Source organism: Panthera pardus, unplaced genomic scaffold, assembly GCF_024362965.1.
Source record: "Panthera pardus isolate Hobbes unplaced genomic scaffold, ASM2436296v1 HiC_scaffold_2, whole genome shotgun sequence".
NCBI lineage: Eukaryota > Metazoa > Chordata > Mammalia > Carnivora > Felidae > Panthera > Panthera pardus.
Genome location: NW_026526765.1, coordinates 50,240,293 through 50,265,479, shown reverse-complemented (window position 1 = coordinate 50,265,479; position 25,187 = coordinate 50,240,293). Strand labels below are relative to the sequence as shown.

The window sequence follows — 25,187 nt, the reverse complement described above, 5'->3', positions numbered from 1 at the left end:
GGGCTGTGAAGCAATAAATCTTTGTCTACACGACTTTCGATTTCTTCTTTTTTGGTGGAATTTTTACATTGCATATTTTTCCCCCTACTAAATGATTTTTAACATCAGTTACTTTGTTTTCTTTCCCACCTTTCCAAAGTCATTCATGATAGATGTTTCCCAAGTCAGATTTATTAAAATTATTATGTCTTTCTGAAACAAACATAACTAAATCTTCCAGGAAAGTCCATAATAGTGATGGGATTTTTCTTTTTTTTCCTTTTTTTTTTTTTTTTTTTGTTTGTGAGTGTATTATGAGCCTGTGTATGTGTGTGTGTGTGTGTGTGTGTGAGAGAGAGAGAGAGAGAGAGAGAGAGAGAGAGAGAGAGAGAGAGATGCCATGTAGGTTTGTGTAAACATATGTATGTAGTAGAACCGTTGTATTGCAACTAATGCCCAAGGAACGTCTTTTAAGTCTGTCGGGTTTTTAACAAGTTATGCTAAAGGGGAGGTGGTGGACATTATTCTCCTCCCTTCTAGAGAAAAAAATTAAAACAAAATGAATGAGGACAAGCTGTGCACGTGCTGGGCTGCTTGGGACTTCAGACCCGCACGTCGGGATGGGCTGGGACGGACGCCCAGGGAGCGAGCCCGCGGACGTTTCTTCCCCCCTCTCGATGCCTCTCAGTAGTGGCATTGTGGGGACTCATGAATTACTTCTTACAGTCGGGGCTCCTTGCTATAAATCCAGCCTGGTGCCGAGCGCACCGTGGGCAGCGAAGCACAGAGCAGGGGCCGCCGGTGTTTGTGTTGTTGTTAGCGACACAGAGCGAGTTCCTCCTAAACGGAAAGGCCCCGGCTCCAGTTTGTCGCCAGTGAAAGCCGAAACATGAGTCGCACATGTGGACGGGAGCCGCCGGCCGCCTGGGGCTGCAGGGGGGGAGCGCGGCCTGCGGCGGGGCCCAGCGCCCGCCTGCCCACCGGGGCATTTGTTTGGGGGGAGGAGCGGGGGAGGGTGGGAGCAAAGAAAATAGCGCCAGAGGAACTAGGCGCAGGATGCCCTGACCCCTCCTGTTAAGCGCCTCCCCATTACATCTCACTACTTGTGTGCGCACTGCGGAGAATTTAAAAAAATATACCCTTTGTGGTGTGGCTTTAAAATGGTTTTCTTTCTCAGGATATCCTGTGTCTGCCTTCGGGTGGGTTTTTCATGGGTTGGTTGGTTAGGAGATGTCTCCTATCCCTTTAAGAGGCAAAAACATGAAAAATGTAAATGTAGAGACTTTAACACTTCCCCCCTTCCTAACATTCATATAATTGCTGTTAAGCCACATTGAAAACCCTGGGGCCTGGTGTGCACCAGGGTAAAGTTACATTTCACAAGCAGAAAATTGACTCACCACTTAGGAAAATTGGCTACCAATTATGTGTCAAAGGCTCTAAAGTCAGACCTGAGGTTTTCTTCGCCAGAATGTGGAATTAAAAAGAGCACAGGCGCCCAGCTTTGTCCCCTCTCCCTTCTCCCAGGAGAAACTTCTTTCTTGCAACTGAGTTTCTGAGTTTCCTTCTGAGATGGCTTCTGGGCCCTGGCAAGAGGGTTCCTGGTCCACAGAGGGGTAAGCTAGCAATAGGAAAGGAGGCCATCAATTGCTAGAAGTTTGTTCATCCACAGTATTTTATTTATTTATTTTATTAAAAAAAAATTTTTTTTTTAATGTTTATTTATTTTTGAAACAGAGAGAGACAGAGCATGAACAGGGGAGGGTCAGAGAGAGGGAGACACAGAATCTGAAACAGGCTCCAGGCTCTGAGCTGTCAGCACACAGCCCGACGCGGGGCTCAAACTCAGGGACTGGGAGATCATGACCTGAGCCGAAGTCGGCCGCTTAACCGACTGAGCCACCCAGGCGCCCCCATCCACAGTATTTTAAAAATCTGCTTATGGGATATGGGGAGAAAGTTCCTTTTGCCCCAGCTGACCCAAGGTCTGAGAGCTGTGACTGAGGGGCCCTGGGGCTGAGGGGCTCTGGGGAAAGAAAATGTCCTGGGATATCTGCTGTCTTTAGTGATGTGGCTGTCACACCCATAGCGTATGCAGAGCCCATTCTGGAAGTTCATAGATTGCTCCTGTTGTAGGAGGAGTTGTCCTGGCAGAGTGGTGAGGACAAGTTCCAGAAGCAGGAGGTCAACATGGCGGGTGGAAAAAAACAAAACATGGCGGGTGGAAGGCAGGAGACAGAACAGGGGTTAGAAGGAGAGAGACAGGGAGACAGAGACAGGAAGACAGAGCAATGGAAGGAGGAAAAAAGGGCAGGATGGAGGGGGGGAGAGAGAGAGAGAGAGAGAGAGAGAGAGAGAGGGAAAGGGAAGGGAGTGGAGGGAGAGAGAGAAAATGAGAAAGTGGGAGAGAGGAAGAAGGTATGAAGGGTGCAGGAGAAGGCAGAGACAGAAGAGGGGGAGAGGAGAGAGTGCTCTGCACATCACCTTATCTACTGACCCCCCCTTTTTGCCACTGTCCCCCATTTCTCCTCTATGCAACTTTCTCCACACACTCCTTGCCTTCTGTCAAGGCCTGCTTTCTGTTCCTGGTGGAGTGGCTTATCCCAAGTTTTATTTCTAATAAGCCTTGAAATCAAGCCTTATTTTCTGCCTCTAGAGGGAGAGAAAGAGAAAGCGTTAGGACCTGCCAAATTGAATGAATCTGCTGTGGTGTGTTGGAGAGTTCATTTTGCAGGACAACCAGGATGCAAATTCATAGTGGAGATTATCCCAAGATAAGCATCCCTCCTGACAACAGGATGTGATATGTAATAATTTTAGTGAGAAAAACCATTCTAGTTTTGCCTTCTGGGAAATCTTATGCTCACTGTTTGATTCTCGCTTTGGAAAATTTCCAGAATTCCCAAGAACTGTCTTAAATCCTCAATGATTTTGACAGAGAAGACTGTTTTGTCTAAGGGGACAGCAATTCTAGGGCTGAGTCTCACCCAAAAGATCTAATTTCAAGTTCATCCTGGCATCTTAGCTGGAACAAAGAGGGAAAAAATTTATACTCTGCAGAATCTTTGGTTCACCTCAGAGTCTTTATTGGTTTAAAAAATGTACGTCTTTGTGAGTTTTTCCTTATTTAACAGTTCAGAATGTGAAGGTTTATGTTTTTCTAATCAAGACTCAAACATTTTGAGTGGATTTTTCCCTCTACCACCCTATATATCTGAGAGATCTTTTCAGTTTTAAGAATCTTGCAGCCTCCCCTAAGTGATGTTAATTAGAGAAGCCTTCTATCCACTAAGTATTTTCTTAAATGTATAATTGATTGTGCAAGGAAGGAAGAGCTGCAGGAGTGGAAATCATACATCATTTCATTATTAATGGCAATGTCTAAATAAAATGCAGACTTTGTCATGCTAATGGATAGCTGAATATGTTTAAATCAGAAGCTTATTTTTTTTTTTTTTCTTTCTTTACCGTTCTGGGATCATTTTAGGAAGTTTAAGTGACATTTAATGTATTGATAGATATGCTCTAACATTCTGGGCCAAGGTTGGGAAACAGAGCCAAACTGAACTCTAAGAACTTGAGGGAATGATGTGTCAAAACCAATGATTTGGGAAGCCACATACCTTATCTCCTTTTTACTACAGTGAAGAAGCTGGATTTTTACTTGGATTTAATTCACCAGATATGTATTTAGCACTTACTATGTGCAACCCTCCACAGATGGTCCTCATAGACAACAGAATTGGAAGAGTTTCTAAAGTTTCTGTTTTCAGTTTCTCATGGACACTGAAATGGCAATTTCCGTTGGAATCTGTCTCAGTTTGGAACTTCTCCTGAAAGTAGATCTTCCACAGGGATTTGGATGCGGGTAGTTTATGTGGGCATGATCCTAGGAAGCAGGAAGTGAGGAGAGTGAGAATGGATAAGGAAGAAAAACTAAGACAGTGATGCATTATCAAAGCCACTGCTTAGGTAAAAGGTGCTTGATCCCATTGGGATGTCCTAAGAGGCAGAGCAAAACATGCTGAAGGACAAGAGGCTGGAGCGTTTATTTCCTCGCCCTTCTACTCCATTGGTAGAAGGTTGTCCCTGGGTGCATTGACACCTTGATACTTATAGGCTGTCCTGTGTGCAGACCAGACAGCTCCTTCAGTGTTGGCATACCATGGAAGGTGAGAAAGGTGGCTGAAATCAGAGTGGACCACAGAGATGGGAGACAGGTATCAGAAGCATCTGCTACTGGCTACAGGAAGGGAAGCTTCTGGGAGTCTGGGAGTTCATCCTTTGCTTTTTATTGAATACCTGCTGTCTGTTTCTGCATAGTAGGCTTTCACTGATAGTTGAATTAATCCATGAGCATATGAATGCATAGACAATAAATGTTTAAGGAGTGCTTATTGCATTCTGGAGACCAGTCTGTCTTCTTCATCTAAGTGTGTTCATGTTGTCAAAGCACATGTCGTGGTTTTTCCTTGGAAAATATGATATAAAAATATGGAAATATGGTACCTATCTCTTGACAGGTGGGAGAGATACAAAGATGAATGAGACATGATCTGAGCTTCACATCTTCAGCCTTAAATACAGACAGTTCTGGCATTAGATATCGAATGTTTGCCTTTTACCAAGAAGCAAGAATTAGAAAGTAGATATTGGTGGGGGATTTGGGGGGGAAATGAATCTCCTAAAAGTTTTGGGGAAGTGGATACTGTGGGGGTAGGGAAATACCAGTGCATGGCAAGTGGTGGAAAAGGAAGCCGAGAAGAAGGTTGGGGCCAGTGCATGAAGGTCCCCAAAGGCCATGTTAACAGATACGGTTTTTCTTTTGTAAGGAGCCACTTTATACATAATTTGGGGATGTAAAATCCATGTTGAGAAACTCAGTGTCCAAACACGAACTCTCAATTCTGCTCCCCAACCCCGGTCATCTTCAAATTACTGACAGCTTTGTCTATCCCTGCAGTTGTAGAAACCTGGGAATTACCCTGGCCACTGCCTTCTCATGTATCCCCACAGCCACGCAAGGTATCTCTTAACTCTGTCCTCCTCACACCACCCCCACTGCTCACCCCAACTCCTGCTTTAAGTCCACCAAAAGGTCCTGCATCTCCATTTGGCCTCTCTAGAATCCGTTCATTCCACACGGGAGCCATAGGGAGATTTTTAGAATTCAAGACTGATAGTGCCCTTCCCTAGCTTAAAGCCCATCAATGACTTCTTATTGCTTTGAGGATAAAGGGCAAATTCCTTATATGCTGTTCCTATTGCTTCTGTCAGGGATGCTTCCTCCCTTCTTAAAACACTTAAGTTCAACTCACCCATCAGATTCTAGCTCCCTTTCCTTAATTTTTGGAGATGGTTGCAATCCTCTTCCCAGCTAGGTCAGTTCTTAGCATAGTATGCTGAACTGCATGGTCACTATTTTATCCTTACCCAGCACCATTCCTGACACACAGTAGGTGCTCAAAATGTCTATCAGATGATTTTTTGTGTGATAGAAATTTAGCCTGTAGCTGTGGGGGGTATGGATCCTGTCCAGTGATGGGCTGGAATTGCCTTACACTTACTCATAAGAAGCAGCAGAACAAATCTCTTCCCACCTCTGTTAGTGATATTTCATTGGTAGCTTAAAGCATTCATGGTGGGAATATTTACACCAAGGAAATTGGCAAACACTTCAAAGTAGGGTTCCTTCCATCCACTTTACCAGAACTGCTGATCCCGTCAGTCATGGTTACTATGAAATCTTTTGTTTCTCAGAATTTCCTTCCATACTCAGTCATTGTCATTAGTTTTCTGAAGGACAGAGGCCATATATTATTAGGTTTTGAGTTGCCAACATGTAGCAAAGTGTACAACTCAATAAACATTTGTTTTAAAAAAAAATCTAGCATGTTGTGCTGTCTGACCTACCTAACGTGCTCCTGCAGAAAGAGATTTTGAGATGATACTTTGACCCCTTTGGGCCTTTTTCCATCCACCACTCCACTTAGGCCAATCTCTCTCACACATTCTATTTATGTTGTAGAAACATATTTTATTTAGCAGGATTTGTGTTACCATGGACAACCTGGCACAGTTAAGTGAAGAACCAAATTCCATGATAAAGCTTATGGGTTCAATTCAATAAGATTATTGAGGATGTGTTTTGTGGGAGACCCTGTTGCTGCTATGCTAGTGTAACAGAAGCTTTTCCTGCCCACAAGTGATTGTACGATTGAGAGAAGTATAGATGTATGCAGAGAGCTAACCAATAAGATGTGTGATGTGGTATCAGGGAACACAGCATCAGGGACTAATTAATTCTGTATGGGCTCAGGGAAAGCTAGGGAGAAATGATATTTGAGTTGGAGTTGGGGGGGATAAGCACTGCTGTAGGGAGTGGAGCCCAGAGGCAAGGAGACCAAGTAAGGAAGTTACTATGATAGTAAGACCCAGAGATGATTGAAATCTTGGTCAGTACTAGTGGTAGCAGGAATAGAGGAGAGTGGGCAGTGAACAAAGGATCAAATTGGTTGTGGGGAGATGAGGGAGAATAGAGCCAACAAGAACTGAGGCACTTGGTTATCTTGGGTGGTAGAGGATATGACCCTTAATCTCAGGGTCGTGAGTTAAGCCCCACATTGGGTGTGGAACCTACTTAAAAAAACTAGCAGAAGAAGAAGAGGAAGAGGGAGAGGGAGAAGAAGAGGAGGAGGAGGAGGAGGAAGAAGAAGAAGAAGAAGAAGAAACGAGAACCACCCAGATCATTTTCCTATCCCCCTTTTTCATGGTGGAAAGATGGGAGAATTGAAATGATCTAAATATGGTTTCTTAATGTTCATGTTATCTTGACTAATTTTGATAAAACTTTATGACAACTTTATCTCAAGCTGCTACAGTCTCAATAGAAATTGGATTGTAGGCTGCACAATTTAATTTACCCAAACAGCTTTGGACTTGCATTCTATTTCATTGGCCCCGAGTTTCATTACTCTCATTGTCTAGAACTTAATTCTATTTCTATTTGAATCACTCATTAACTACCTTAGAATTATGTATGTGGTGTGTTTACAGGGTAACATATGCAGATAAGAAGCAGCCTTTACCCAGTCCTAAGCAAACACTGTGGGTTTGTTAAAAAAATTTAAAAGAGTTTCAGATCATTTCTTGTATGTGACAGAATTGTCATCTCGCACCTCCAATGCAGTTAGGATTCTTTTTTTTTTTTCTTCCTTTAAATACAAGGAAAAAAAAGAGTAATAGTGCTTTCATGTTGAGTCAGAAGGGGTGGGGGGTTGTGGTGGAAAGAGATGAAGAGAATAGAGGGAGGGAGTGTATACAGCTTCTCTTTTGGGTTTTGGCAAAAAGGAGTAATTCCCATCAACTCAGCTTGGCTAAGAGAGGCCTCCAAATAAGAGTTCTTGAGATCTCTGACTCTTCTCCACATAAAAAAAATATTTTAAAATAATAAAAAAAGAAGAAATTACAAATGATCTGGTGTTGAAGGCCAAAAGTCTCATCTTTGATGTTGGCTTTTCGGAAGTTAAATAATAAACCACAGTTTCTTTTTTTCCTCTTTTTAAAGAGGACTACTTTATAAAGCCAATCTTTATAATAAAAAGAAAGAAAACATAAATAAAAGACACTCAAATATTTATACAGTTATTCAAAGGATTAAATGTATTTGGTGAGGTCCTAAGCTTATTTAATATTTTTCCCTTCTTTTGAGTCTTTGTTTTCAGCTCTGGTACATTGAGAATATTTTTTTTCCTGTGCTTTTGTTTATAGAAATTAACTAATTCCCTTATGGTCCTGGCAGAAGTTGCTTTAGAAATTTGCAAATATGAATGAATGAGAAAAGAGATATCGTGTAGATGAGATAAAGAAATATTTTAACAGTTGCTATGCTCTTTATATTACATTGCTTAGTTAACACTGAGTATTATTGAATAGATGACAAAATTTAAAAAATGACTAACAAGCTACTTATTTGACTCAGAGATAAAAATCTCACGGATCTGTACTCTGAAAAAGTATAATTTTGCTTTAAATTTTTATATTCTCTGTGTCAGTGTTTGTGTTCAGAGGTATTTTCTCCCTTGTAAATTGGGAAAGGATAGCAAATGGTTAGTTTATATGTTAAAGATGCAGTGAATTTCTACTTGTCATGAGTCTGTGCCAGTTCTGTGAACATCTTCCCTCTTCTGCACCCCCAGCTAGGCTCCTCTTGTGAAAACAGAGCAAACTTGTCTTCAGAGTGGTGGTTTGTTTCGTTGTATCAGAATTTAAATACCCAGACAGTAGTCTCTGGTAGATTAAAGCAACAACAACAATAACACCATCAGCCACAATACATTGATTAACTTACACCTCTTGGAAAGTCCCAATATTGTAATTTCTTAGTCGGCTAATAAGTTGGAGGTTGGGGCTGAATATCTTCCACTGAGATTGTCACTTTCAATTTAGGATGAATTGAACTTCTCTTAACAAACATTGGCGGGTATTCTATGTAGTTAAACATTTTGGTAAGTAGGTAATTTCTTCACATGGTATACACTGCACATAATTTTCTGATACAATAACATGGTTATGATCAATGTAGTTTTATTTAACAATTATGTGTTGTATAAATTCTCCCCTGGGAGAATTGTATAACATGGTCTCTACTCTCAAAGAACTTCTCACCTAATGTCATTTTTCTATAATCCAGAGGATACCTTAGTGACTTGCTGTGAATTAGGGTCATAATTATGACCATCATTTATCATTGTACTGTGACTGTGCAAGTGCCAGTTAATAGGGGGTTCAGATGATAGAATGCAGGATAAATCACATCACCTTTTCCTGAAGTAGTGTCTTGGTGAGCTGAAGCAGAAGAGGAGAATGGAACTGATACCATTTCCATCTGCAAGCCCTCATGACATATGAAGTGCCGGGAGACATTTATGGCTTTGCTGCTACCTTCAAGACCTTTGGCAGAGTTCTAAACTTATTTTGGTCTCTCTCTCTTTCTCTCTCCCCGCCTCCCCATCTCTTACTCTTCCCTCCTCCCTCTTGTCAGCTATTTCCAGCTGTTTATTTTTATCTTACTCAGAGATGTTTAAATAAAAGACTTAATTTGAATGTAAATTGTGGTTGTATCAGATCTGCCTAGAACAGTAAGACAGTGACAGCAGTTTGGGTTCTCCTGGCTGTGTATTTTGCACTGAGTTACAGTGCAGGTAAGTTTGAAGTAGTGGTTCATTCATTCATTCAGTGAACACCTACTGCGTGCCAAACGAAGATTGTTGAAGACTTTGCATAGATTTTTAGACCAGCAGAGAAGACAGTCATTCAAGGGATCACATAAATAAAGATAATGTTAAAAGAATCACATAAATAAAGGTGTTGTGAAGGCTATGCCGGAGGATGATTTGAGTGAAAATATCAGGGAGGAGAAAAACTGATTTACTGAAGGGAGTGGTCAGGGAACATGCCCCCAGGAAAGTGATGATCAGACAGAGAGCAAATCTCTATGTCTGCATGCTCTTTTTAGTCAGAGTGCGGTGTAGGAGAGTAGAAATAGCACGGGACACTGGAACCAGATAGACAAGGGGTCCAAGCCTCCTGTCTGCTGTAAACTAGCCATGTGACTTTGGATGAGTAACTATCTCTGAAACTTAGATTTTTTTTATCTGCAAAATTGGGATAGCAACATCCATCCTCCTGGATTGTTTTGTGTCATAGAAATAATACATACCTTAAATGCCCAATTCAATTAAATAATAGGTGCTTACTATTATTGTGTCATTTATGACAAAATGTGGCTTATGTAAATCAGGTCTTATCTTTTCCAGAGAGATGTTTTTAAAGAGATCTTTCTTGACCACCTAACCTAAAACAGCTCCCTACTGCAACATTATGCTTAACTTTTAATTTTTTTCACTGTCAATATTTGATAAATAAAAAATAGTATATGTAACACTTCTGCTATGAAATATAATATATCAAGACCTGAGAGTCTTTTTTTAATTTTTTATTAAAAAAATTTTTTTGACATGTATTTATTATTGAGAGATAGAGAGACACAGAGTGTGAGCAGGGGAGGCGCAGAGAGAGGGGGAGACACAGAATCTGAAGCAGGCTCTAGGCTCTGAGCTGTGAGCACAGAGCTTGATGTGGGTCTCAAACCCACACACTGTGAGATCATGACCTGAGCTGAAGCCGGACGCTTAATCGACTGGGCCACCTAGGCACCCCAAGACCTGAGAGCCTTTCCTACTGAACTTAAGAACTTAGTCTTTTTAAAATTTCAGATATTGATGCAGATGAGATCTATGGTATAATTCTGTTTAGAAGATTTTTTTTTTTTTAAGGCAAGTGAAAAAGATGGTAATTAATTTAAGCTTCCACACAGTTTTTGTTGCCGGGGGACCAAAAAACAAACATACACACACATAACATACATAGACACAAAGAAAAAATATTTTTCCTTTGGGAAAATGGTAATATGCCTAGGCTGGTTTAGAGGAAGTTGATTGTTTCCCAACCAAAATGACATTTGGGATAACATTTGAATTGGTTGACCATGGTTTTAGGTAAATAAACTCTGAAATACGGTCAGCTTTTAGACCTATGGTGGAGGAGGGGCTCTGGGCTAGGAGGCATGAGGAACGCCGAGTTCTGGTCCTGGCTTTGCCTTTGGCTGTGTACCTGAGACTTGTTTATTTTGCTTTCCTGGGCTTCAATTTCTTCACCTCTAAGTTGAGTGGATGAAATGGCCTCCAAAGTTTAATAGTCCTTCAGACTGTGCCTCTGTGGTCTTCTTAGATCTAGGTTCCTTGGTGAGCAGAGGGTGCAGGCAAGGGCCAGGTCCCAGGGAGTGAGGGAGGCTGGCTGCAGGTGTGCGTCCCTTAACGCCAGTGTGCTGGCCCTGGTAGGTTGGCTCTGACTACAAACTTCTTTGCATGGGAAAAAGTTCTCTTCCAATTACACAGCAGTTTTGTGGTGGCTGAGGGCTATAATGGGAATGCTTTGCAGCCAAAGCACTCTCATTCATAAATTCCACTGTGCCACTCTCTAATTTTTTTCTTTTGGATAGATCAGTGTGTTGTGGTTCCTTCTACCACAGCCGTGCTAGCAAATGTAAGTAGTTAAATATTGTCATGGCCTTTAAGTCTTTGCAATAGATGGACATGACAGTGTCAATCATGAACAATATATGGTGCAGTAAGTAAAAGTCAGCTGACCCTTCCAATGTCTTCTAGGAAGCTGTCTTTAAAAAGAAGTACAGAAAGACACTGAAGATGAGAGCTGGTTTATTCTAGTTTATGGATTCCTCTGAAAATAGATATTTTATCCAGGTAAAAGGATATATCCTGTGTGTTCATCACACACAACTAGATACATATGCTGAATGTCAACTACTTTGTGTGAGTTTCTATTGTAAATTATGGGGATTTAAGCTGATTTTTAGAAATATTTTCTACATCTGTTTTCGTAGCTTGCATTATTCCTGAGTTCCCTTTTTGGAAGTCTCTAAAATGCAAAAAGAAAATCAAAGCACATATTGTACAAAGACAAGTAATACGTGTGTGTGTGTGTGTGTAAATATATATATATATACATATATCTCTATATGTATATCTGTATCTATCTATATCTATATCTATATCTATATCTATATCTATATCTATGTGTAATAGACATAGAATCCATATGTGACACAGACTATTTTAGTATTTATTTTTTAAACATAACAAGCATATTCCCTTAAAGCCTGTGTATTGGTCCCTTTGGCAGTGATGTAAAAGATTTACGCTTCATTTAAAACTTATTCCTCTGGGAATCTATACCTTCTGCTCGCATAGGGATGTATATTGCAGAGAGCATTAAAAAGTTAACATTTGCCTTCGCATGTGCAGTGTTTGCTGTGTTTTCACGGCAGCGATGAGGGATGCTGTATAATTTCAGAAGTACTATTAGCTTTTTAAAGCATTGAGGATTGGTCATGTTCAGTTTAAATGACCGTAGAAATGTGTGAGAATGGGTACCACATCGTGGTAGTGAACTTGTAGATTATAACTCTGCCAGGCATTTGCCTCTGTATTTTCCTTTGAAAAAGATGACTGTTCCTCTGTAGATATGTAGCACAGAATCTGTTTCTAAACAGCTCCAATAAAATCTGTTTATTGGTGTCTCTTGTCTACATACAACCACCTGTCTAAAAGCATAAATTCACATGTATAGAGCGGTCTATTCTCCCCTGCATAAGTATATGTCACCCCCATCGGCATCAATGAAAGCTGTGTGCTTACCAGCAGGAGAATAGATTCATATGCTGTGAAAAGGTATGGAATTCTGATTTATGGTCTGTGTTGCTTTTAATGGATATACCTGCAACAGCCATAGAGCTAAAAAACTGTAAGGTGTTAAAATAAAACATTTTACAGTGCAATATATTGCCTGCTTGTTAGTTAAAAGCACTACCAGGGAGCACATTTTAGCTAAATTTGGTGGTATTAAAAATACATGTGGAGTATCCTTGCTTTCTCTTCTGCACTCTTGTGCTCTCTATTTCTTTAAGCATGCTTTCCCTGCTCAAGGACTTGCTGCCTGTGACCTCTAGGGCACTGAGGGTGGACATTCTGCATCGCTTGAGACAAAACGAAAATGAGAGATTAAAGCAATTCTGAAAGATTTCAAGATAGGCCGCTGCCAACTCACCTTCAGAAGAAGAAAAAGGAAAAGAAACTAGTTTCTAGAGTCGCCTGTAATCAGGATCATAGATAGCCATTTTGGTAGTGTCCTCAATGGATGTAAAGCAGCTAGTGCTTTCAGACTCTTCATGCTAGGGCTCAAAAGCCTCTGCAGAAACGTTTATTAAATATTTAAGCATTTCCTCTTTCTGCCTCTCACTCAGCCACAGAGAGAGCCAGAGAGCAGCATTTTCTGAGCCCAGTGAGGTACCAGTGGGTGACCATAGTTCCTTGGGTTTACAGGCAAGGGTCAGCTTTGTTTTGGTGGATTATACTGCAGCCAGTGCCTCCCACTAGGCTCTGAGGGCACCCATGGTCAAAACTACAAGTGCTAACGACAGCACCTGGATCCGTGTCCTTCTGTGTAGGCTTTAATTGAGGTGGCCTTTTAAAGAAACTCACGGCACTTTAGAGCACGGTTAATACTATGTTTCAGCAGAAAACAATTGCAGGCGTAAAATTTAGGGTTACCTCAAGCAAATCTTGTGTTTTGTTTTGTCACCCTTTAGAAATACTCCAGGAAATATTTTAAACCTAACCATACGCATCAAGAACCTGTGGGCCTCATTATTAGAAATGCTGGATTGTGCTCATTCGGTATTTTATGCTTTACACGTTTTACTCTTGGCCCGATTCTTGCTTTTAGGTGAGCATGAATCAAATCCAAAGGGACATTTTTAGCTATTCCAAGAGCTCTTGAGAAGGAATAATAGTATGAGTTGGTGTTAAGTTTCATGGTAAAACCGCTTTTAATATTTAAATAATTTTTCTTCTGAAATGGAGAACTTCAATAAGAAAGTTATTTAATAGCTAAGTTACTTTAGCAACTGGCTTTCCTATTTCTTCCTTAAAATCTGGAATGGTGCTAAAATAAAATATAATGTAATATTTAAAATAAATATTCCTAGGACCTGTGAAAATCCCACTTCACAGCATTTGTAGGGAAATGTAATGCATGCAAAAGTATACAGTAGGTTATATAGTAGTTTTATTTTAACTAGTACAATATAACAACCTGACATGCTGTGAAAAATAAATAACTTTTTGAAAATGCATTTTCCAAGTATGAAAGTAATATTGAGAAATGACTGAGGTAATCACTTTTGTATAGATTCTGAAAGTGGAAGAGAGAGGAAGAATAATTTATGGCTTAATGCATAGAGTTATACAAAGGTGTGAAGGATTTTCTTTTTTGTGGGACCAGGAAGAATGTGCTGTGCCATTTTGCAAAAAGACTCAGGGAACACAGCTGACTTGTGAGTGAATGCTTGCAGAAATCTTGGCTAACACATTTATACCACGGACTCTTTGTTTTGGTTTTGGGGTTAGCAGATTGGAGTCCTTTTTATTCCTTCATAGGGGGAAAAAAAAACTCTTTTGGCTGTTAAATTCCAGTTTTCCAAAGGAAGTAAACATTCCATCTTGGGTTTCTCACACATTCAGATAAACAAACCACTTTGAGTCCCATAATGTTTATAGAAAGGAAATAGCCTCTCTATTTTATATGTGAGGGTCCAGAGATGAGGTGACTTGCCTAAGGTCACACAGCCACTCGGTATCTGAACCAGGATCTCCTCCTACCCAATCCCATTACCTGTGCTGTTAGAAGTCTAGTAGTGTCTGAGATTGTCATAGGCAATTCTAGGGGCCCAGGCACCAGGTCAAGGCCAGCATTGAAAGTATTGCTGACAGTCTTGCGAATATAATTAGGTCCTACAGCCCCAAAGCAAACCAAGTATCATGAGATCATTGGCACTACCAAGGAATGGCTGGGGTCGGGGGTCTTTTTCCCCTCTCTTAGTCTCTATCAGCCCCCTCATCCCCAGGCCTTTTCAAATAAACATACACTCTAAGTAGAAACTATGTTTGCTTGCTATGGAGCTTAGCTGCTAGACAACTTTGCAAAGTCTTCTCACCCTATAATAATCATGCCTTAAATTCCTTTTCTATGGATGTTCTAGAGCTACCACTGCATTCGATTTTAAGTATTTTGGCCTTGAGTCTTGATTATCTTTCATTGGCATGATTAGCTAGGTCCATCTTGATTGAAGAATATATATATACAAAGTTATTTTCATTGGCTGTAAATATCTGGGCTATTATTTAAGTGGTAGGTAGAGAAGATGAGGATGGGCGGATTTCCCTCCTCATTTCTCTCCACTGCTTCCCAGATGGTTTGACTTTTTGCCGTGAGGTTTGTAGGTCAAAGGAAGAAGAAGGTGAGTCTACCTTTCTGTCTACAAAAAGGGAAAGATAGAGCCAGTGGGTCATGAGCTAAGAGAGAAAGGACTGCTCAGATAAGAAAAGATCATGAATTCCTAGGATAGCAAGAAGCAATGAAGGATGAGGAGAAAAATCAAGATATTCTCTTACTACAGTTTCCAAGAATTATGGTTAGTCCTTCAAACATAGCCTTGACAGTCAGTAGATCTTATCACTCCAACATTGCCCATGAGTCTAGGTGAAGGCATTTGTGCAGAAACAGTCTTTGCAAATGGAGCTGGACCTCAGCTCCAACAACCTATTTTGTTGTCTCTAAGTATGTCTGATGTGGCAGGTGGGAAGGTGACAGTGATCCTTGTTGCAATGGAAACTTAGAGGGGATTCAGGGGTGAATTTATCTTCCTCTCAGAAGCAAGGTGTCTGGAAATGCTGACCCATCCCTGATGAGATGATGGAGAAGTTGAAGGGCAACTCTGGAATCCTTCTCATACCCCACTGTCCTTCTCCTTTGCTGCATTATCAACTCAATCTCTTGTTCTGCACACGTGAAGCCAGGGCTCCTCAGGGCCCAAGTGTCCACTCACTGGGGCAAGGTGCTAAGAATAGAATGAGATAGTTTCATGTTCTCCACCATTGGATGGGGAAGGGAGAAAAGAAGAAAACTTCCATTTTAGGTCTTTGGGTAGATTAACCCAAGGACTGAATGTTTAATGGGAACATTCAAGGTTGTCTAAACCCAAGAGAGACAGAGATTTTGAGAAGCGAGTGGTTATCACAATACTTTTGTGTATGTGTGAAACCAGGAGGGGTGATAACGTGAAAGGTAAATTCTGATCACCTGTATCCTTCAGTCCCCCATTCATAAAACGAGGCTGAAAAATTACTTCTTACCTACCCATGGAAAACATCTTGGGATCTGATTAAATAATAATGGTAGTCAACATTACTTATTACATGCAAGACTATTGTGGTCATCCTTAGGTAGAGATTGGGAAAATTGAAACTCAAAGAAGCAGAGTGACTTATACAAAGTCTGCAACTAGTTAGTAAAAAATCTGGGATTTATATCGAGGTAGTTTAACCTCAGAGTCTATGTATTAAACCACTATTCTATGTATATAGCATCCTTCAAATGTGGTCTAAGATTCTTCACTCCTTTGATTTATAGCATCAAATTGCTGTTGATAATTTAACCTTTGGTATTATTTAATACCCAGAGCTGCCAACTTAAATGGAGAGTTCTGAGTTGGAACTCTCAATTTCTTCCTGGCATTTATGTTTCATCTACTTTGGTGGTTTTCACTGATAACAGCAGGAGTAAAGCTGAAAAATTTTTGGTGATTTAGGAATTTTCCCTTTCTCATAGGCACTCGTTGATGGTTGATAGGCCTTTGTATTTATTGCTCCCTTGATGAAACAGTGTCCTAAACTCAGCTGGCTTGGTTCTCTCAGGCTCTGTCTCTGTCTGTCTGTTTGATGGCTTCAGTGAGCCAATAATATAATTAAGTGACAAAAATAGAAAATACCTAAGGCTTCTGGTTTGTTTTTAATTTTCCAGTAGGAAATATCCTCACTCCTTGATGTTCTCTTGAATGTTTCCGAAAGAGCTCCATGTTGAGCCGGGTTTTATTGAGTGGCCTTTGTTTTTATGAGGGAAAATATGGGGGGTAGGGCATTGTCCTGAGTGGACCAGGTAGGTAGGAACCATAGGGCGGGAGGATTATGAGCTTTGCTCTTGGTTTTTATTACCTGGAGCTCCATCATGAGTCTCAGGGTGGATTGAAATCCTATATTGAGGCCAAAAGTGAAAGGAAAACCAGGACAAAGAAATCCGCAGGGCAAGGGGTGGGGCTTGCTTAGCAAGAGCGATGGAAAACAACGACAATGAAGTAGCTTGTAGCTTGCCGCCTAATATGTGTAAAGCGTTGGTACAGGCAAGATGGAGTTAATTCAATAAAATAAATATAAAATACTCTCTCCTCTGTCAGGCCGCGCTGGAAGCGGGTCAGAGGTCACTGAGCCGCTTCACTGGAGCACTAATCGATTTGCTGTCAAGGTGGCCTGCTGGGGTTTCAAGCTGGAGAGGAATTGAGAGGCGCTCTGGCCCAATTTCCATAATTGCTCACTGCCTTTAGTGTACAACCTTTTATGAAACACAAAAAATATATCATGGAATTGTATTGATTAGCCATTGGGCTGAATAATTCACTTAGTATTTATTACCTGACCCCAAGAGGTTAAATAAATCCACTATCTAACTTGGGTTTGTGAGAAATATTACTTATTCATTGAAATGTGGGCTGATTATTGCACAATAGGCCTGTATCTTTGTTTCTTGATTTTGCAAATGAGGTTAAGCCTTCTTGCATTTTGGGGCCAACAAGTCAGAAAAAAAAACATTGTTTGAGTGCTCCCCAAAATAAGCCCAATAAAATTACTGCTGAACATCATTTTGAAGCAATTTTTTGATCTGAATTAAATCATTTGAATCAAGTTTCAAATGGCCCTAAACTTTATGGATGTCGATGAAATATAGACACAAACCTGATTTTCATTGCAAACACTGCATTTTATAATAGACTTACTAATGGTGAGATCTAAGCCCAGTTTTATTTTAGCATTTTTGGAAGCTTATCCTGTTTTACTAAATTATCTTAAATTTAGGGTCCCAGGAAACAAAGGAGTATGGGGAGTGGGTAGGTAGGAAGAAGACTCTCTCTGTCTTGAAAATGAATTAACCATGCCCAGATGACTGATAGTCATTCCACAAGAGATGATTTCAGGTAACTTGAAAATATGATGGAATTTAATCCAAAGGGCATTTTTTGAACGTGTAAACATTGGGGCAATCATTAACTATTTACAGGTGTTTGTGTATTTCTTTTACTCTGAGTAAACAATAAATCCATTTTGATGTGCTATACATCCCAGTCACAAGTACATGACATCCAAATTTAATTATGTTATCGGTTGCCATAAGCTCTAACTGTCAAGCAAGATGCAACCTTTCCTTGCCACAGCCCTCCCTCCAAAAGAGATGTTTTTAACTTTTGTGTAAAGTCTTTCTTCAGTTTCCTGTCCGCATCCTCCAGCATCACAAAGCATTGTTTCTGAAGTTTAATGGAATTTGTTGTGGGTCAAGAAAAGGAAGCCATGTGAAGCTTTTGTTTTTTCTCTCCCTTCAATGAAAGGGAAAGGAAAAAAAATTCATTTGAATTCAGTGCTAACTTTATGTTTGTTGATCCTTTAACATTTCTGTATCCAGGATCTAATCTTACGATTAATGGTAGGAAAAGCCAGGGCTCTGGTGTTATACTCAGAATCTGCCTTTCCTGTGCTGTGGAGTGGAAGGAAGAGAGAGCTGCAAAGCCGGGGTAACTGTGCACAGAACTTCCTAAAGCATGTTCAGGTGTGCCCCACTTCCTGTCTTCCATGTGGCTGCTCATGTGAATTTGGGCATCGCATCTAATTTTTGCTTTCCATATTAAAATGATTTGTTGATTACCGCTTTGGGAATTTTTAAGTTCGAGTTTTGGTATTTCATCTCTATATTTAGTTTGGGGGTGGGGCGGATATGGGAGGGTGGAGAAAGTAGGGAAGGGAAAGAGAGAGGGAATAGAATATTTGACTTTTTTTTCTGTGATATTTTAAGTCTAGCTTTCTTTTTCCTCCCTTCTGTCTGTGTGGGGCTCAGTTAAATGGAGAACATAGTTAACGAAATGACTTGAGAGCTCTTGATAGCCTCTTGAGATAATTTGGTTGTAAGCACTGAGCAAAATGCATTCTCTGGATGTACTCATTCCAAGCGCTAATTGTGAAAGCTAAATTTTTAAGGAAGCCAATGTCATAATACTGTTCATGGCAATTCCAAAGTAAATATTAGCGAGACACTTTAAAAGGACGGAGTGGTGTAAGAGAGATAGAGAGACAGACAGTTTTTCTTGCCATGAGATTCTTTCGTAATTTAACACGGGCTGTGCTGTAAGGCACGGGAGTTGCCTACGTTCAAGAATAATAATGTATAGATAAGAGAACTGTTGAAGAAGTGAGAAATATCCCTTTGTTTTATGCCAGCTTTATGTAATAGTCCAAGAAAACTAGATAAGAGCTGATCGAGGAACAGTGCTATCTATGTCTTGGTTTCTAAATATAGCTGTTTTGGGTGGAGGAGGGGACTTTATTCCTACAATGTAAGTATAATGAAAAGAGACTGGACTTTGGAATCAGATGGTGCTGGAGTTGAATTCTGTCTGGCTACCACTTGGACCTGAGCAGGTTGATTAATTCATCTCATTTCTTTAATTTGTACAGCAGGGGTAATGGTACCTGTCTTTGTAGGGTTGTGGATAGAGGGATGCCTGAGATGATTCTGGCACATAATGTATAAATGTGCAGTAGTTGTAGTATTATTATGCTTCAGAAAATGAAGCAGGGGTACTTGTTAGAACCCATTGGTGTCGCCTGGTCGTTTTAGGACGGGTCGCGGTGGAGATTCTAAACCGAAAACAGTCCGCATATTCCAGAGCATCCCACAGTATATTCACCAGAAAACCTAAAAAAGGAATACACAGTTCAACATTGAAAAAACATTTTTTTTAACCATTAAAATTCCTTCAAAGAAGGGAGAACTATGGCAGATTTTCAACTACCCCCACAAATATGGCGGTTTTGTTTTTTATTTTAACTAAAAGTGGCCAAGATTTCCCAACTGTTCTATTTTTACAAATTTAAAAGTTTCATCGCTGGGTCAGATTTAGGGCCTGTGTGGGAAACGGAGACCTCTGCCAGCAGCACAGCAAGATTCCTGCTGTGTTGTGGTTTCCATGTATTTTTACATTCCATGCATTGCTGAACTGTGTATAGAAGGGAGCTCTAAATCACCGGTGCTTTATGCGAGTTTGCAACCTTTTGATTTGGGCTTCAGAGTTAATGCATTATTTTAAAACGAGATGGTCCGCTCGTGAGTCCAGCACAGATTTGGCCTCCTCCCCTTCTCCCTGCCCCACCCTTCGCTTCCCCAGTGGAGGTCGAAGGTAAACTTTATATAGCACAGGAAACATTTGGGACTGCTAATAAACAAATGCTAGACACGTTGAAGCTTTAATTGTTGGATGTGCATACGCACTCAAGAGCACGAAAGTAAGCCTGGGTGACGTGGCAGAGGCGAGGGGGAGTTACTGCTTTCCGCAAAGGTACAGATTTCTTAAGGATGGATTCTGTGTCTTAGTGGACTCCAGGCCTGTGTTGTGGGAGAGTTCTACTTTATAGTCCTTTCCCAGCCGGGGGTCCTCAGCTATCCGTTCCTGAAGCTCCAGCCCTTGATCCGTGCCTGCTTCCTCAGGGGCCTCCCGGCTGGTCTCCTGGGCCCTACTTCTCACCCCTCCTGGCTGCCACGGCCAGTCCTCTGTGCACACGACAGCCATGTTGGTCTCCATGAAGCCTAGTTCTGAACATGTCACTTTCACTCACAGGTGTTTGCTGGAGCATTCTGCCTCCCGAGTAAAGCCTAAATTATTTGGCTTGTGGGCTCAAACCACCTTTTTAGCCTCATATTCCTTGAATGTCCCTCAGGTGCCTCATGCTTCTGTGACCCAGACTTCTTCCTTTCCCCAGACACATTCTGTGTTTTCCCATCTCCAAGTTCTGACTTCCCTTCTTCCTTCTGCCTAGCTACCTTTCCCACCTGGTCCTTCTTCATGGGACCTTCTTTTAGCCCGGCCAGAAGGAATCCCTCCTGCCTCTTTCTGCTGCTTTAGTTATAGTTGGATTTTCATTAAAAAAAAAAAAAAAAAAAAAAAAAAGTCTATTTAACCAATATTTATGGAGCATCTCTTCTATGCCAGCCCCTTTGCTTGATGCTGAGGCAAAGAGATAAATAATAATGCATGGGCCCCCAGCCATCAAGATTATTTTTAAACACCTTTTTTTTAGTGTTTATTTGTTGTTGAAGGAGAGAAAGGGAGAGACAGAGCATGAGCAGGGGAGGGGTAGAGAGAGAGGGAGACACAGAATCTGAAGCAAGCTCCAGGCTCTGAGCTGTCAGCACAGAGCCTGATGTGGGGCTTGAACTCATGAACCGTGGGATCATGACCTGAGCTGAAGTCAGATGCCCAACCGACTGAGCCACCCAGGCACCACAAAACACTTTTTTTCTTATTAAGTTATAAAAGTAATTTAGCTACATTACAGAAAACTTGGGATAGAAAAAAAAGAAAAGAAAAGAAAATCCCACAATCCAACCATACTTACCATATTGCATTTTTAATTCATCTGTACTTTAAAAAAGTTATGATGGTATAGTTATAATAGTGTATTGTTTTAAATTCCAATTATATATGTATGATTCTGATATTATATCATATATATTTGTATAAAATTTTCCATATCTTTAAATAGCCCATATTTAATGGATAATAACTTATTTTCCTACTTGTTTGAGTTTTTTTCATTTTTCACTATTATAAATAATACCAATGAACACATTCATATTTATAATTATTTTATAATTTGGATTATGATTTTTAAAGACTAGTTTTTAAAAAAATGTTTATTTAGTTTTGGGAGAGAGAGACAGAGAGACAGAGTGCAAGTGGGGGAGGGGCAGAGAGAGAGGGAGGTACAAAATTAGAAGCAGGCTCCAGACTCTAAGCTGTCAGCACAGAGCCTGATGCGGGGCTTGAACTCACAAAGCATGAGATCATGACCTGAGCCAAAGTTGGACACTTAACTGACTGAGGCACCCAGGCACCCCAAGGACTAGCTTTAAAAAAAAAAAATATCAGAACTGCCTTTTTAAGTGAACTCTGTTATATAAAGAGCCTGAGTATATAAAACAGACCATGCTGGTTGTCATGGGGTAGAGTATGTAAACCCCTTCTTCCCCTTTCATAACCACCAGAGGCCTTGAGGCTCGTCTGCAGAACCCAAGGGCTTTGTAGAAAATACTTTGAAAGCCTTGTGACAAATCTCAGAAGAATTACTTTTTCAGGCATTATAAATATTTTCATGGCTCTCAATACGTAATGTCAAATGGTTTTCCAACAACTTGAGTTCCCTGTGCTCAAGTCTATTGATTGTGTACCACTTTCTCTACATTTTTGCCAACTTTATTATCACTAAATTTACTTTTTCCTAATTCAATACATGAAAGTGGGACTTAAGTGTATATGTCTCCTATTACTAGCGTGGTTGGGCATTCTTCCATATGTGCATTTGTTACATGTCCTTCTTTGTGACTTCTATAGTTCCTTCTCATTGAGAATCTCTTTATTTGACTCTTAGTATTTTATAATAAGTTTGTTTAAATATTTATATAATGAAGGTAATAGTTATCAAAAGATAACATCTTACTCATATTTTAGGGTTGGAAAACCCATATGATTGATTCTTCCATTTTGTTTGTAAAAACCAATACCTAAGATTTCATTCCTATAAAACTTTGGCTAAGCCCATTGTGGTAAAGGAGGCTTTGTGTTCTCCGTGCCAACTGACATTGAGTCAGTCTCAGAGGTTCTGAAAATGCTAGCTGGGTGGATACAGTTACTATCACAACTGCTTGCTATTTTCTGTACTTAGTCCTCATCATGTCCCTGTTTGGGCTCTGGTCTCTACCTCCTCCTCTCTCCCTATTGCCCTGGGCTGCTTCCCCCACATTCCAGCCTCTCTGGTCTTCTTCTGACATGCCAAACCCATTCATGCCTTGAGAACTGGGTGTTTCTTCTTTCTGGAACTTTTCTTGAGAACATTCATGGCAGCTTCTTTCTTGCTTTTCAGCTCAAATGTCACCTTCTCAGAGAAACCTTTCTTGGTCACTTTTTCTCTGACACTCCCTTTCATCCTTCCATCCAATCCACACTCCATTCACCCTTTAACAAATGTTTATTAGTCCATATTACTTTACTTGGCTTTGGGGATATGGTAGCAAACAAAACAGATGAGGCCCTGGTCTTACTGAAATATCTTATTTGCTTCCTTGTTAATGGTATGATTCTCTCACTTCCACCCACAGAATGCTAATTCTATGTGACCAGGTACTTTATTCTTCTTGTTCACTATTACCTTCCAGCCCTGTGTACACTAAATAAATATTTGATGAATGAATAATCCAGCCCCCCCCCATTATTGGACCATTTCAATGGCTTGGAGTGTTGATGACATCTTTTTAGAAGCTTAAACTTTCTTTGCCTAGCAGTCCATTTTAATTGGTCTCTCTCTCTCTACCTTGTCACTAAATTCTTAGATAGAATGAAATGAAGTATTGTTCTCTCTTTCCCCCATCTCCACCCCAAGTCTTCCTGTTCCCATCCTGCCACCCACTAGGCTTGGCCCAGAGGACGTGTTCTTCTTTTAGTGCATGAGCCCGGCTCCCATTAGTGTTAATGAGGATGATCCTCTCTCATCTAGAGCCTGCTGGGATTTTTTCAAGCACTATCCACACGTTTAAAATAGAGACACTTCAGAAAGTAGGAAGCAGTTGCACAAAGCTCTAGCTTCAACCTGCTTTTAATAATAGAAACCCTTATTTGCCAAGTTCATGTCAGTTTTTCCCTTGCAACATTTATTTGGAAAAGGAATGCGCTGAAGCTTATTCTTCCAAAAGAGAGTAAATGAAAAATCCATATGAGCTAGGGAAATCCTGGGCATTACCACCTTGACAGTACTTTGTGCAACTCAAGAGCTACAGAGATCTATGCAAGATGCGGCAGTGTTCTACCCTGCTAACCAACTATTGTGTGAGGTCTGGAAAATTAAGACTAGAGGAGGAAGAGCTGGAATCAGAATGTCCTTGTTTCAATTCAGTGTTTCTCAAATGCTAGCTGCATGCTAAGCATGATGCTGAGTAATCTGATTAAGACGTGGACTGTGCTCTCACAGAGCTAATGTTTGGGGGCAGTGCTGAGGATCACCTGTGTCAGAATCACTTGGGTCAAATGAAGTTTCCCAAGCCCATGCCAGAATCAGAACTTCTGGGACTAGGTGACTGAGAATTTACATTTTCAACAAGTTCCCATAGATTTTTTTTCCTTTTTTTCTTTTCTTTTCTTTCTTTTCTTTTCTTTTCTTTTCTTTTCTTTTCTTTTCTTTTCTTTTCTTTTCTTTCTTTTCTTTTCTTTTTTTTCTTTCTTTCTTTCTTTTTTTTTTTTTTTTGCATTTTACAGTCTACAATGTGGGAGAGAGTGATAGTAAATATTACTGAGTGTTGACTGTTAAGTCTGTCAGGGAACCTAACCTGAAGAGGGAGTGAGCAGTGGTCTGGGAAGACTCCTCAAAGAAGTGATATTTCGGGGGTGACTTGGAGAAGTAGGTTTACCTAGGAGGGCACCGGGACTAGGCCTCATCTAGGATAAACCATATATTAATAGGAGGGAGAATTTAGTATTTCTCTGAGAAATATCCAAGTCATAAGAGTGTATGAGCATAATGTCCATGTGTTTACCAATAATTTAAAAATGGGAGTAGTGTGCAAGTAGGGATTTCTTATGAAGAAAATTCAGGCTTATGTAGACAGTGGCACTGCCTCTGCTGAAATGCTGGGCATAGCGTCTTCCTGTTTTCTAATGGAGGAACAAATGGATCCGGGGCAGTGATGAGAATATGCACTAATGGTCCAGATAGATACTTGAGGCCAGAAAAGCCAACTGGGTGGGGTTAATGGAAATTTGGCAAGGCCCAAACCAAACGAAATAGACCCTATCTCTTCTTTCTTTTCATTTTTTGTTTTGTTGGATTTCCCCCCCAGTGGAAATTTGTGTGTGCTGTAGACAGATGCCTATTTTTCCCTCTTATCTTAGAGACACAGGGAGGGTAAGGGGCAAACAAAGGAAGGTTTGATGGTTAGAAAATAAAGAAAGTGGCACTGACCTTATGCTTGTCTATCATGCTATATTCTTTCCAGGTAGAGTTCTAGAAAAAATTTTGCTGGTCTGATGTCATTGATTTCAATTATCTAGGCTTGAATTAAGCTTAGGGAAAGAGAAGTTTGAGAACATGGATTGCTTCTAAGGCCTGTAGCTCTGACTGGGTACAAAGCATGGAGAACTGTGAGTCCAGCTTCTGGGTCTTTTTTTTGTGTGAGGGGAACAAAAGCTTGGAGCATTTTTGGGATGGTAGGAACAATGGTGGCCAGCCTAGGAGTGCACGTTAATGGAGAGCTTGGGCCACAGACTTTGTGGACTATTGGCTTGGGTTTTCCCATCTTTGCTGGTGGGAAATGTTATTTTTGCCCCCACAGTTGTTAACTCTTCTGTTTGCTTGGTTTGTTAGCGC

General features: G+C 40.5%; 1 protein-coding gene and 1 long non-coding RNA gene across 12 annotated transcripts in view; both read left to right on the top strand.

Moving 5' to 3' along the window:
• The window catches only part of EBF1 (EBF transcription factor 1), a 390,438-nt gene that overhangs the window by 45,994 nt on the left and 319,257 nt on the right, over positions 1 to 25,187 (top strand). The gene's annotated exons all lie outside the window — the stretch shown is intronic.
• On the top strand, positions 1,021 to 2,194 carry LOC128778257 (uncharacterized). The gene is made up of 2 exons (XR_008423724.1): positions 1,021 to 1,635; positions 1,887 to 2,194. It is a non-coding gene; the product is annotated as an uncharacterized LOC128778257 (long non-coding RNA).